Here is a 14,451-nt window from a genome sequence, read left to right as displayed (position 1 = left end):
ACCTTTTGTCTCAGCAACAGCTAGGTTGTTTGGGGATTTCTGTAGGACCCCCTTGACCAACAACTCAATTGAATGCAACCTAGTTCCACTACTAGAAGCCTTGCTTGGCTACAAGAGATGGCCAATGAGGCTCCATATCCCCCATTAGGAGTCATCACCATATAGATTCCAAGAAGTTTCCACTACCCTAGGTTTCCACATTGCTCCCAAGTTCCCCCCCCCCCAGTTCCAGCCATCTTTTCCTTCACTCTCTCCCTCCACCCCATCTTCCCCAGTACCTGATGTCCCCACTCCCACCCCCCCCCCCACCCATCAAATCTACTCCATTTTACCCTTCCGGGGAGATCCATGTGTCCCTCTTCCCAAACCCCTTCTCTTTACTTAACCTCTCTGGGTCTATGGATTGTAGCTTGGTTATTTATTTAATGGCTACTATCCCCTTATAAGTGAATACATACCATATTTATCTTTCTGGGTTTGGGTTACCTCATTCAGGATGATTTTTTCTCTGTGACCATAATACTTAACAACTTACATTGGCTCATAATTTTCAAAGGGTTTTAGCTCATCATGTTGGAAAGACATGGAGGTAGATGTACCTGGAGAATGGAGAAGACTTTTCATATCACAGTTAACCACGAACCAGATGTGAATGTAGTGGAGGAGTAAGGCCTGGTATAAGCTTTAAAGGCCCACTGTTAGTGACCTTCCAGCTAGTCCCCAACACCTAAAGGTTCTACAGCCTACCAAAACAGTACCACCATCTGGAGGATAAGCATTCAAAATATAAACCCGTGTTGGGTCCTTTCAGATTCAAACCATCACTGAGTCACATTCCCTAGCCATATCTGGTGGCAGTCACCTGTTATTCTTTTCTTTTGCTGTTAGATAGAAAGAAATGGTACATGCACCTGTGCAGACTGTTTGGCTTTGAAGCAGGACTTCCAGTGAATGATCTGAGCAGGGTTTGACACACTAGCCCTTGTAGCCAGGTCCACTCTCCTCACTTTTTTGTATGCCCTGAATGTTGAGAATGAGTTATTGATTTTTAAAGGGTTGTAACAAAAGAAAAACAAATTAAAGGCAAATAGCTTTCTATGTCTGAAATTCAGAATTAAGCCTCCTTAAGTAGTTTGTGACAGAACCGCATTACATTGATATGTTGTCTGTGAATTGCAGGAGAAGGGTTGAGTGGTCAATATAAAGATCTCATGACCCACCTATACCATTTGGTTTATTGTAGAAAATATTTGCTCATCCCTCACTTAGGACAAGTTAGTACTTGTAATTTAGTGTTAATTGTCATCTTGACAGAATCTAGAATCACCTGGGAGATGGGCCTCTGGGCACACCTGTAGAGGATTGTCTTAGTAGTATTTATCTTTGTGGGAAGACTTGCTCATTGTGGTTAAGAACATTCCCATGGTGGGAACTGTGGACTGTATAAAAAGAGAGTGAGTTGAACACTGGGATTCATTGCTCTCTTCTTTAGACTGTCAAACATGCCCATCACCAACACCCAGAAGCAGTCCTGCTGGTGAATGGCATGTTGGTAGGTCCTGCAGACCCCCTTCCACAGATCTGTTTCAGTGATGGATCTGGACCTCTGTCTGACTCTTTAGGCCCACAGTTCCCCTCAGAACCTCCTGCCCAGACTTTTGGTGCATCTCCTGAAAATGCTTTCCTCTAGCCATAACTTGCTTCTCTTTTTGTTGAGAGAAGATCACTGCTTAGCCCCTGAAATCTTAAAAACATTTACAGATGTAGAAACCGAAGGGTTCGGAGAAAATGAGATCCATTGAGGTCTGGAAGCTAAATGCAAAAACTGTGAGGCTTTCTACTTCACCCACCCTGCTTCCAGAAAGGTTGGAGGTGTCAGACATGATACATTTCCCATCTGCATAGTTTCCAAATCAGCTTGATTTGGATCTTGATAACTGGGTCAAAGCCACGTGAAAAAGCAGAAGTGAATGTCAGAGGGTGTGGCTTAGTTCCTTCCCCTGGTTCTGAGTCAAGGGAATTTGGAATGGTCATATTGCTGTGTTTTCTGGATCCCCACCCCCTCCAGCCCCCGTCATAGTCTGTGCTGCTCAGTCATGCCAAGAATGATGCTGTTGTAATAGATAACCCTTCTTGAGGGAAAAGGCTATTCTTAGGTTTGTCCCCATGCCCTGTCATGGGCCTTTTCAACAACCCTTCTCATGCTCCAATGGCATGTCTACAAAACAAATTTCTCCCACATTCCTGACCTTGGGCAGGAGGGGAAAATGTTTCTGGGTTTGTGTGTACTTTCAGAGAAGAACATTTGCATTCTTTTCTCCTCTTTCTCTGTCATGTTTTTTCATGATGATATTAAGAAAAACAACAAAATGTTACTTGCCTTGAGTGAATTTTAAAACTTAGACCCTTAATTTGCATAGACAGTAGTTCTCTATGTGGAATGCAAAACATTTGACAGAATTTCCTGGAGGAACAATGTACCATGATTCCTTGATTAAGACCACATTAAAACAAAAAGCGGAGTACATCTTATACATCCAAGACTGGTGCTTTATTTAACAATGTTCTGAGGACAGCCTAGGTAATGTGTTGATGGCATCATGGTCGTTTGCTTATTAAGGGTGCCCTTGGAATGTCAGTCTAAGCCTGTCTACATGCTTATCTGTTTCCCAAATTGTGAACCTTTCCTTTTATGGACCAGCCATTAAGTTACTGTAGCACAAAACTAGTGCTCCATCAGGTCCTGAGTATTCATTTGCAGTTGTAATTGTTATACTGCTATGTTTTTTTTTTAACTTACTATCCCACAGAGATTGTTTTGTCAATAAAGTACTTATTGCCCTAGCATAAAGACCTGAGTTTGGATCTCCAGTAACCATGTAAAGCCTGGCTTCATGGGTCTGTAATTGCAGTGCTGGGAAGCAGAGACAGGCAGATTCCTGGAGTTAATTGGCCAGCTAACCTAGACAGTTGATGAGTTCCAGGTTTAGTAAGAGTCTCTGTCTCAAAAAATAAGGTGGAAAGCCATGGAAAAAGATGGCTGCTATTGATTTCTGTCCTCTATATAAATGTGTACATAGTTCACTTTCATGTACATGAACACATATATACACACATACACAAAAATACACAACCACATAAGCATACCATAAGACTGCTCTAGAGACCATGTGTTGTGAAGGGAAAAATCGGGACAGGGTCATTGGCTGAGGCTGGCTGATCCAGATGATGTTCAGGTGTTGGCAGTTGATGAATTTTTACTCTGACTTCTTGAGACTATCCTAGTCTCTTCTTTCCTTTTTTATAGGATCTGATGCTTTTATTTTTAGCTCCTGGTTCCTGACTTGGGGCATTGGTGAGGGTCAGTCAGTGGCTATTGCTTCATGGTTGTGGGACCCCTGCATAGCATTCGTTTTTTTTCCAGAACACATCATTAGATGGGACTATTGTGAGAGGTATGGACTAGGATTTCTCTGGCTAGTCCTCTTCTCCTCCTGGGTCCGGAGTGCCAAGTATCTAGAAGCATAGAAGGCCACATGGAGAGCTTCCAAGGGTTATAACCAATGTAGATTACAGACACTCATAACCAGTGTGCTACCTGGTTTTCCCTTCTCAGTGCCCTGGTTCACTTGCCTTCTGAAGAAGCTATGACTTCCTTGGCCATGTGAGTCCTGTACCAGCTCAGTGGTGACACCTCGGGTGACACAGTGGTGCCCCTACTTATGATGCACAGATTAAGATACATGGGATGAAGATAAAATATGGGCTATATATTTTATTCTGGGAGAAGTCACACGAGAAACCAACGACTCACAAGTTCCTGCTCCAAGGATCCACACACCAGGCTGCTCTTTGTGACCCGACCAGAATTGAGAGAGTGAGCTGGGATTGGGGTCCCAGACCTTACCTCCCACAGGTCACATCCACACCTGTGACCATGCCCCAAGGTGCGGGTGGGGTGGATCTCAGTACACCGACTCCTAGTACTTTCTGAGCACAGCTCTGGGGGGGGGGGGAGTTTGAGATTATGGTAGCCCTGACAAGAATCCTAAACTTTCAAGAGAAATATCCATGGTTGATGTCAAGGTCAGCATCAGTCAGGCCACTGATCTTTGTTTCTCTCTAGTACTGGGTGTTTGGGTTCCTGGTTGGTTCTTTGCTGTGTATGTTCATGTGCATCTGTGGGTATGCTTTTTCTTGGCAACAGTAATTTCTAGATAACTCTTGTTGAACATCTTAAATCTGGTTCTTTTCACTCCAGAGAGCATTTGAGGATGGGCCCTGTTGCTGTACCAGCTCCTTTTGGATACTGAGTGGTAGTCCATTGTTTATATCTTTTCAAGTTGAAAGACATTTGGATTGTTTCCAACTTTTTGGTGATTATGAAAAACCGTTACAAACATTTGCAAACAACATTTTGTACAAGCATGAATTTTTATTTCTACTTATTTTGACTGGGTAAATACCTAGGAGTGGGATGCTTGGTCGGATAGTAGGTGGATGTTTAACTTAGGAAGGAACTTCCAAGCTGTTTCTTTAGGAGTTGTGCAGTCTGCATGCCCATCAGCGATATATGAGCTATATCTTTTATTATCTTCCTGTTTCCCAAACTGAATGGAACTGACCTGTATTTGGTTATTTAGTTGCAAGTACAATGATACACTCTGCCTACCATACCTGTTTTAGTTTGGGTTTCTCAGAGGCAATAATTTGAATGTTAAGTACTGTATTTGGAGGTATATCTCAGGAAACATAGTAGGAGACTGGAGAGTGAAGAAAAAGAAAGGATGCTAGTAAAGGGGATATAATCAAGTATATTAGCCTTTTGGCTGTCACTTTAGTTCTCTGAGAACAGAGAAATAACTTCAGAGTCTTCTCCTAACCTAGGGTTTATGGACTTTGGTCTCTGTAAACCAGTCATCAGCTGAGGTGTATTCATTCTCTCACACACCCTGTGTAAGGGATTGATGACTCTGTCACAGTTGAAGGGTGTTTGCAAGTCTGGCTCAGGTGTGGTGGGACAGGTTCTCTTCCTAGGTACCAGATGATTCTCTTTATCTGCTGCTCTCTAGGCTTCCTTTCATTGTGGCTCTGTCCATTGGTGCTTCCTCATCATTTCTACTTTTTATGTGTCTCAGCCCATGCTCCCCTGCCAGCCAATGGACTGTTTACAATGACCTTTCCAAGGGAGAATCAGTGGATGATAGTCCTTGTTCTTGGCAGAGTCCTTAGTTGATGTCATCTGTAGCCACAATGGGCCATTGGCTGTGACCAGAGAGCTATGCCATAGAGCTAAGAACGGTGTTGTCTTAATAGAATCTTTAAAGATGATGGGATATCCTGTTCTACCCTAATTGTTAAGGAAGTAATTACCAGGTAGATATAATTACTAGATATTTGGATCATGGCACCAAGGAACTGAATTTTGATAGGCTTACCGGCTAGGGAAAGGATTTGAAATTCTTCAGTATATATATTTTTAAGTCAGTCTCACTTTTGAACACTAGATCCTTCACCCTACAGGCCTTATGCTATCAGGCCTAGGTCAGCTTTTCTAATTCCAAAGTCTAGTTGCCCTTGGCCCAGGAGGATGTTTAATCTTGTTTGGATTAGGCCCTTAGCCTTTCTTTGTAACTCTTTCTTTTCTAACTCTCCCAAAGTATTTAATGTAATGGGTGAATTACCGTGGGTCCTCTCTTCCTTCATGGGCATTGTGAGAGAGAAGACAGATGGCAGGAGGGCTGCTCTCTCAAAATTGACAGGCCGGTGGAGGCTGTGTGATGCTGTCACCATGGGTTGCTTTCATGCTGCCTCCTGGGCTCACTGTGAGCACCTGCATCTTGTTTCGGTGTCAGCTCACAGCCTGATTTTTTCTGAAGTCCAGCAAGTTGACTGCTGAGTTAAGCTTGTTCCTGTAGAAGTGACAGGAACTCAACTCCAGCTGGCTTCAGTAAACAAACAACTCTAGGGAACTTGGCCCCTGCTTAGCTGTGGGTGGGGCTAGTGATGTCATGTGTTGTCTTTGGTTTCTCCACTGTCTCCTGAGAGCTCCTGGCTCTGCTTCTCTGTAGTGTTGGCTCCTTTCCCTCCCACTCCACTTTCCTCATCATGGAAAAGATGGCCAGCTGCTGTATGTCCTTAAATCTTGACCTTGGACTCCAGCCTCTGGAACTGAGAGCCACAGCTTCCTGTTTTTTAAGCCCTGGTGACTAAGGCAGCTGAGAACTGATGGACAGCACCATTGGAGTGCCTGGGTTCTGCAGAGCTTGAAGTGTGGGTGTGGGGCCTGCTGGTCCATCAGGTAATTGTATCTCTAGCAGACACAACTGGGTATGGATCCCAGTCTGAAGCACTGGCCCCAAGTCCTTTTTGCTGCTTGAACAGCCATGAGGTCTCTGAAGCTCTTTGGGTGTCCCGGTCTAGGACTAAAGTCAAGGGCCCTGCCATCGGGGGCTGAGAGTCTTTGAGGCCCTTTCTGGCCCCAGCAGGGAGATCCTTTGAGCCTTTCTTGCCCTGTAGTGAGAGTGACCCAACCTGGAGACAGGGCGGTTCTAATTGTTGTCTTAGGGAAGTGTTTTTGAGGGTGTTGTGTAGCTCCAAACAGTGTTTTTTTTGGGGGGGGTGGAGTGGGGAGGGGTGAGGGATAAGACATTGTCTCATGTAATCCAACCAGGTGCCTATGTACTGCAGATGACCTTGGATTCCTGATTTCTTGTCTTCATTTTCTAAATGCACCTAATTCACAAATGGTCTGATTTTTACTCTTTGTTAAAAACAATGATGGTTGTTTCTTATTGAGGAGTACCCTGTAAATGGATTTTTCTTTTGACCACCAGCTTGCAAAAAAACAAAACAAAAAAACAAAGACATACAAACTTACTATTAATTATGAAAGCTTGGCCTTGTCTTAGGCTTGTTCCTAACTAGCTCTTATAACTTAAACAAACCCATATCTTTTATGTGGTTTGGTTACCTTTATTCTGTACTGCCCATCCTGTTTGTTTCCTCTCCATCTGGCTGGCAACCCACTTACTTTCTTCTTCTGAGAGTTCTCTCTCTGCCCTGAAGTCCTGCCTATACCCCCTGCCTAGGTATTAGTCATTAAACTTTCTATTACACCAATCACAGCAGTACATTTTCACAGTATATATAAATATCACACAACATTCCCTCCTTTTGTTTAAATAAAATGGAATACTTTTAATTCTAATACTCTAAAATTGTATACAATAAGGACAATAATCAAGTAAGAAATATACTTATAATGTCCAGTCTATTTGTATTTGGCAGAAAACTATAACCTCATCTTCAACTCCATCAGAGACCTGAGAAGGATATAATATTACCCGAGTAAACAAGAAGTACCAAACAAACAACTTCTAAAACTAAGAAATGGCAGAAAACAGTTGGCTGCTAGTAGAGTTGCCCAAGTTCCTCTGCATCGTTGGGTATCCATTTTTGGCCTACAGGCCTAGATACCTGACAGACTTCTGTGAAGCAGGAATTTTGAAGGACTGTCCCATCTTGTTTTGGCAAAGTTTGGCAGTTGCTTTCTTTTGCATTGTGCTTGTCCAATTTGGACAGCATACTGTCAGCACTCAAGGCAAAGGAGTTTTCTTGCCAATTGGCTAACTTTTGTCACAAAGAAAGCCAACTCTATATGGAGGTTCTTTGATGCCCATCATCTTCTCTGAAGTAGATTGGTGCTGACATGATCATATGTGTGTCATTGTCATGAAAAGCCTTATGCTATTAAAATATTTTAAATGCCATATTCTTTAGGTCTCTGAAGTATTTAAATACTGCCTGTCTATCTAAAAGATAGCTCTGTTTGACCTTGAAAGCATACCTAACATGATTATAGGTTTGATTGTTATAGGTGACTATTAACCTGCATTTATTTTCCTAAATTGTTTGTAATAATAACTTTCAAGGACTAAAACTTTACATTACATGTTAAAATGAGATACATAGATACAAATACTTTAAATGAGTAGAAACATATATAGTATAACCAAAAAACCCCTTAAATTTGTATCAGTATACAAAAATCCATAACAATGTAAAATATTTGAGACTAGTGGTTGTTCAAAAGTAGTCAACTATTTTATCAACCCCTTTATCCCCTCATTTCTACACTATGCCCCCTTTTCCCTCCAGGAAGAGATCCCCGAGTCTAATTTCCTTTGTTCAGCTTTTTTTCCTGACCATGACCAAAACAACTGTAACCAACCCACCTAAATGATGACAAACATCTATAACTCACTGAATGACCAAAAGTCACCCACATGTGTACATCATGTTCTCTAGATTGCTTCTGGTTGTCTGGGGGGTGATGGTATCTTTAAGGGACCCTAAGAAAATTGGGATGATGGTTAAGTCCTGGCAGAGCCAGTTGTATTATTTGTTGTCCAGTTTGTGTGTAATGGGAAAGTGTAGGGCTTTTCTGAAGCCCTGGTGAGAGTATTCTGTGAGGCTGGACTATCTCAGCTAGCAGCTTTGATGATGTTCTGCATGCAGAATTTTGAGGATGCAGCTGGATCACCTGGACTACTTGTCTACTTGACTTTTTTGGTATCTGGTCCCCCTTTTTTTTTTTTTTTTTCCTGAAAACACACAAACTTTTAAAGGTAACATATATCTGCGGCGATACAATTAGGGAATGTGCAGTATGTGCAAGTCAGTTAAAGATATTTTTCTGTTTTATGTTTGAGCAGGTAAAAGGTGTCTGTTAACTTTATTAGTCTGTTTCGACTGTGTAAGTAAGCATCTATTCATGCCGTGTGAAAGGATGTCATGTAATAAGTCATGCGGACTCTGCAGCTAACAAGATTGAACATGTCTCATCCAGTCTCAGAGCTGTTCCCATGTGGAGGGATCAACATATAAGTCAGCTGTCCTGTAGTCTTTCTTGGTTTTATTCCCTCATGTTTGCAGCCAAGATCCTCAGGATGTATCTTCTGATCTATATTAATTTTGAAGAGAACTGTAACTTTTTTTTCCCCTGTGGAAACAAAGGCATGACCTCTCCTCCAACACAACACAATATAACATATTTTCCAACTTCCACTGTGAAGCCAAGTCCCTTTCATAATTCAGTATCTCTCAGCAGTTGTCATTTTCTCATTAGCATTTAAAAAATTAACAAAGCACCATATAAGGTCCAAACTCCAAATGTTATAATATTTTCTATCCTTATATGGCTTATTTTTAAAATATTATTTTAGTGTCTCTTTAAAGACTTTATTTTTTTAAACATTTTCCCCCCATGACTGTCTATACTTATTTTCTTTGGCATCTAAGCACATTTTACAACATATTGTACCTTTTTAGAGGTTTTCTGTGCCTGCAGCCTTCTTTGATCATGCGAGGCAAATCTTAATCTGCCATGTGAGCCACCGTGCAGCTCAGCTTAGCACATGATGCGGTGGCTGGCTCCAGTCCACAAGCATTGGCCAGGAGTTGCATCTCTGTATGCTGTGGCCTGCCTGAGATACTGTGGGACTAGGAAGCTGTGTCTGGCTCAGTGTTTGTGTTTTTTGGAAATTTTTTTAAAGCTTTCTCAGGTCCTATGCAAAAAGACATGCCCCCATGTTGGACGCCAGTACCCTTCATTCTCCAGTGAGCTTTTCTTCCTTATTTATGACTTTAACATTTTTTTTTTTTTCAGGGTGAGGAATTTAAATAGTAAGGCAGAAGAGTTGGCTAGGGCAGTGTACTATCTGGCCTTGCAGTTGGGGCAGGAGGTAAGGAATATAGAGTCTGACTGGAGTGAGAGAAGCCTTCATGGCTTACTGGTGGGGAAACCTTGACTACTCTTCCACAGGGTGTAGATGTGGCTGCATGGCATGGTGAGGGTGGTGTGGGCTGGGAGATGTGTTTTACTCTGTGGCATTGATGCAGTGTTTCAGGCTGGGAACTGGAGTTATAGTTGCTGGGCAGGCTGTACCTTGTACTCCTGGCTTTTTCTCATGGCCAGGTAAGGGATTCATTCCTATGCTGGATCTAGCAGACTTACAAACAGAAGCTGGTTCTTTCTTTTTTTTTTTTTAAATATAGCTCATGAATAACTTAAAATATATTTCTCATTTTAAAAGGCAACACATAGCATACAAAAACCTATACTAAACAAATAAGGTATAATATGGATACATGATTGATGTGTCTAAAATGATATATATATATACAGCACATAATTGTTAATTATATGATCAGTACATTGTTCTACATGATTCCCTTCATGCTTCACTTTCTCCAGAAACTGAATTCTGAACTTCCTCTTCTAAAATTGGTACAACCAGGTTATCCTTTGACATCAAATTATATTTTATCACAAATTTAGTAAACCGATGATATAAAAATGTTTCATTTTCATATTCACCAAATATCTGCCGGTGATGAAAATAGGCATGTGAAAACACTCCATAAATCTTACGGCACATTGATCCTAGTATTGCTTCAGGTGATTCTTTTATGCAGCACCATCAAGGTGTAGTCCAAAGCAGGGCACTCTTTTGGAGTTTTATGAGCTGCACAAAGAAAAATCCATTGTTTAGTCACTGTCATTTGAGTACACGTGTCTGAAGTTTGACAGCAGTACATTTAATTCAAGGCAGAATTGCTTTAAATGTTCATACTTCCGTACATTTTCAGCTTGGCCTTCAGGTGGTTCAATAATTTTGTCAATATTGGATCAGTCTGCCCTTATATTCTGTTGAATATACTGCTGAACAGCAGGTATACTGTCCATTTCATCAAATGATTCATCAGGCCCATTATAGAAATCCTGTGCCTTTGTGCCTGGCCTCTTCTGCCTTATCACTGCCATACCCTCCGCCATGACCATAGTGCCGGAGTCTGGGTGGCTGGCATTGGTACCTGGATGTTGCTAATTCAGTTTTGAGTCCACAGTTGTAGACTGAGGGACTACTCTTGGTGGATCAGCATGTCTTCCTCAAAATGAAGGGGTTGGAGTATATGACCTTTGGGAATGTTTGAAAGCAAACAGTTGACTGGAGCCCTCATCTTCTCAGACTTTGAAAGCCAACAGTTGTCCTCCTTAACCCACTACCCAGCTAGGTCCCAAACCTGTAAGGAAGCATCAGCTGGGGCATGGTGGTGCATACCTTTGATCCCAGCACCTAGGAAGTGGAGACAGGGGAATTAGGAGTTCAAGGTTATTTCCAGTCACACAGTGAGTTGGAAACTGTCTTGGGCGTGAAGAGATACCATGGCCACAACAACTCTTATGCAAGAAAACATTTAATCTTACAGGTTCAGAGGTTTAGTTTATAATCATGGTGGGAAGCATGCAGGCAGACATGGTACTGGGTAGTAGCTGAAAGTTGTACATCTGGGTTGGCAGGCAGCAGGAAGGGAGAACAACAATGGGCCTCGATTGAGCTTCTAAAATCCCAAGCCCACCCCCAGTGACACACTTCCTCCAACAAGGACACATCTCTCAATAATACTACTCCCCATGAGCCTAGCAGGGTCATTTTCATTCAAACCACCAGAGGCCTATGTGAGTTGCAAAAGATCCTGTCTCCAAAACAAACCAACAAAACCAAACAAAAGTAAACCAAAAACCTGAGCTGCTGCTTCAGGGGAAGTGACCCCAGGAAGAATAGCATCCTTTTAGGTCCTAAGGAAACCAGGGACAAGAGGCTGAGATGCCTATTAACATGAAAGCCAGTGCTGGCTTCCAGGCTTTCAGGGAGCAAGTACTTTACAAAGTCCTGGCTCCTTTCAGTACTCTCACTGAAGGCCCCTACTCTAAACCTCTCCAGCCCCCGAGTTTCACTTCTCCTCCCCCCAGTTTCTGATTCCTATATACTCCAGCCACTTTGGCCATGCATTCTCTTGGTTGTTTCTCTTTGCCTACTTCTTTTGTGTCTCTTTCGCATCCTCTCTCCCTCCCAAACCCCGCATGGCCTGGTCTGTTCTGGCTATGTTCAGTCTGGATCCTTCCAGGTACCCCTGGCTGTTCTTTCCCTGATATCTACAATAGGAACCTTTTCTTCAACCACACCTAGGAGAGGTCAGGTGCTCATTTTTATTCACAGCTGACTTGATTTTGCAGACCTGAGGGAGAGGCTACATTTTTGTCACTGGCACTGATGCCAGTTGATTGGCTGGCCTTTCTGAGTCCTTGCAAGGTTTTGGACCTGTGGGTTTGTCACTTGGTGCTGAACAGGTGTGGCATTCTCTCGGGCTTTGTTCTGATAGCCTCACCTCTATCCTTGCCCTGTATCCCTGTGTGCCTCCAGGAATTTTTGTCAGCTGTGTTTGTTTCATCATAGAGGGAGTTTTTGCAGGAAATTAGATGACTTGACACATGCTCCCCATTGTTGAGGTGTTGAAGCATGTGACCTCTTCTCTCACAATTAGGGTGACTTGCAGAACAACAAACAGTGGTGGTGCAGCATCCTGTGAAAGGGAAGAATGGGTGCAGGTGGGTGGCCAGAGCCACTGTCCCCAGGAAAGTGGTTTCCTGAGAGCATCCTGCACCCTTAACATGTGGGCCAGGATTCTTCAGCTGATGTAGTGGCGTGTGCTCTCAGCCTTGTCATGAGCAGATGTTGGGGAGGCTTCTATGAGCTGGCCCTGTTCATACGGCACTATACTTTAATTCTGGAAAAGCTGTCAGGCTGACAGGAACTGCTGACTCTGTTCTCCAGATCTCTTGTCCTAGCCAGGGTGTTGACTCCCAGCTGCCCAACATCAGCCTTCTGCCTTGTCTGTTCTGCTATTAGCCTTTGAGTTCTTTGAATGTGCTCACTGGTGTGTGGGTTGACACAAATATTGCCATTTCGGGAACACTTACACCGGCATGATAAGTATCCCAGCCTCTTTATTCTTCCTTTAGCTCCTGTTCATTTCTTGTCCAATACTCAATTCTACATTGCACATCCCCTTTTGTACTTGCTTGCCTCTTCCTCCTAACTCCCCAATTCTCAAATAAGCTGGGTTATTCACTGCTGAGCATGACTTACTCCACACTACCCACAACCTCCTTTAAGAAGATCTTTAAATGCCAGGTATTTGGGTATGTGAATTGGTTGGTCTGGGTCTCTAGGAGATTTCAGCAGTTATTAGACAAACGTGAGGTTAAGTGTGGCTTAGGTGAAACAATAGGCCTTTTCCTGCCAGCAGCCCAAACCATCAGTGTGATTGGCATAGTTAAAAAAAAAAAAAAATCCCCTTGAGCTAAGAAATCTCTGGAAATTATATCTGTGTCTGAGTGAACTGGCATGCTGTGCCTCTCCAGAGGAGCACAACTCTGGAATTTGAACTCTCCCCTACCTCAGGAGAGCCAGGCTGAAGGAGAGGGCGAAATCCCTTGAAATGTCACCAGTGTTATTATTAGTCATAATCTTATCTTTGTTAATAATAATAAGACCCACCTAAATGGTAGACAGAAACTTCCGTAAGCTACACCGTCAGGGTCAGATAGCACCGAGGACCTGGGGAGGCGCCAGGGTGAGGGATGGAGTATTTGCAGGAAACCCCACCCTGCCCACACATGTACAGCTACATCCTCCACACCCTTTGGGGCCCTTTTCAATTGAAGCCGGGAGCCCCAGCAGCCACTTGCACAGTCTTCTTGAGGCTTTCATCCTCTCTGCCTGAGATACAATAGGATCTGTAGGTTTGGGAACCCCAGGTAGTTTCTTGTGCAGAGCCTTTTCCCTTCTATTGTATGTGGGCCCCAGAGATGCCTGAAACAATGTGTTTCCTACAGATTCTGTTTGCCTGCTCTGGCTTTTTTGTTTTGCTTTAGTAAACAGACATTTAACATATACAGATCTGTATACTTGACAAAGAGAAATCTGGAGCCCTGGACAGGCAGCTACGCTGAGTCATTTATTCCTTTAACTTGAAGACCTTGGATGGTCTAGAGTTTGTAAATGACTCATACCACGAGTGCTGAGCTGAATGTGGGGGCTTCATTGCCAGCTGCAGCAGCAGGGTGGTGATCAGACTCTGATTAGCCAGGGGAAAAAGATTATTTTGTCTTAGGCTATGATGAGGTACAGCTTATAAACCCTGCATTTGACTTTCAGGAGTTTGGGTCTGACTTCCTGTACTTACAAAGCACACAGTACTTTATAAGCTGTGTGACTTTGCAGAAGCTGCTCATCTGATGAATGTTCTTGGTAAGAACAGAAACTAGCCCTGGCGATTGCTGAGAAGCTAACGATGATCTTTGGAGATCTTTTGGCATGAGCCTACTCTACATGTCTGTTGCTCTGTCTTATGTGCCTCCTATGTCTCAGTGATTTTGCTGGGAAGGACTTTGCTGAGGATCCACTTGACCCAGAATGGAACTGGCTGTCCATCCCTATAGGCTGATGTGATCTGTATGGGTATAGTAGGGTTGTCCCATTCATCAGAAATGGTTCCAAATGTTCTGGACTTTGCATCACCTGGGGCTCTGTGCCTGCTCAA

The 14,451-nt window shown here is 43.0% G+C and overlaps 1 protein-coding gene and 1 pseudogene across 1 annotated transcript in view; one reads left to right on the top strand and one right to left on the bottom strand.

Moving 5' to 3' along the window:
• Nucleotides 1-14,451, top strand: part of Grk5 (G protein-coupled receptor kinase 5) — a 181,630-nt gene that overhangs the window by 37,303 nt on the left and 129,876 nt on the right. The gene's annotated exons all lie outside the window — the stretch shown is intronic.
• LOC127233483 (MOB-like protein phocein) lies at nucleotides 10,060-10,846 on the bottom strand (annotated as a pseudogene).

This window comes from Phodopus roborovskii, unplaced genomic scaffold, assembly GCF_943737965.1.
Source record: "Phodopus roborovskii unplaced genomic scaffold, PHOROB, whole genome shotgun sequence".
NCBI lineage: Eukaryota > Metazoa > Chordata > Mammalia > Rodentia > Cricetidae > Phodopus > Phodopus roborovskii.
Note: the sequence above shows the minus strand (reverse complement) of the source record. Positions and strands in the feature narration are given on the sequence as shown.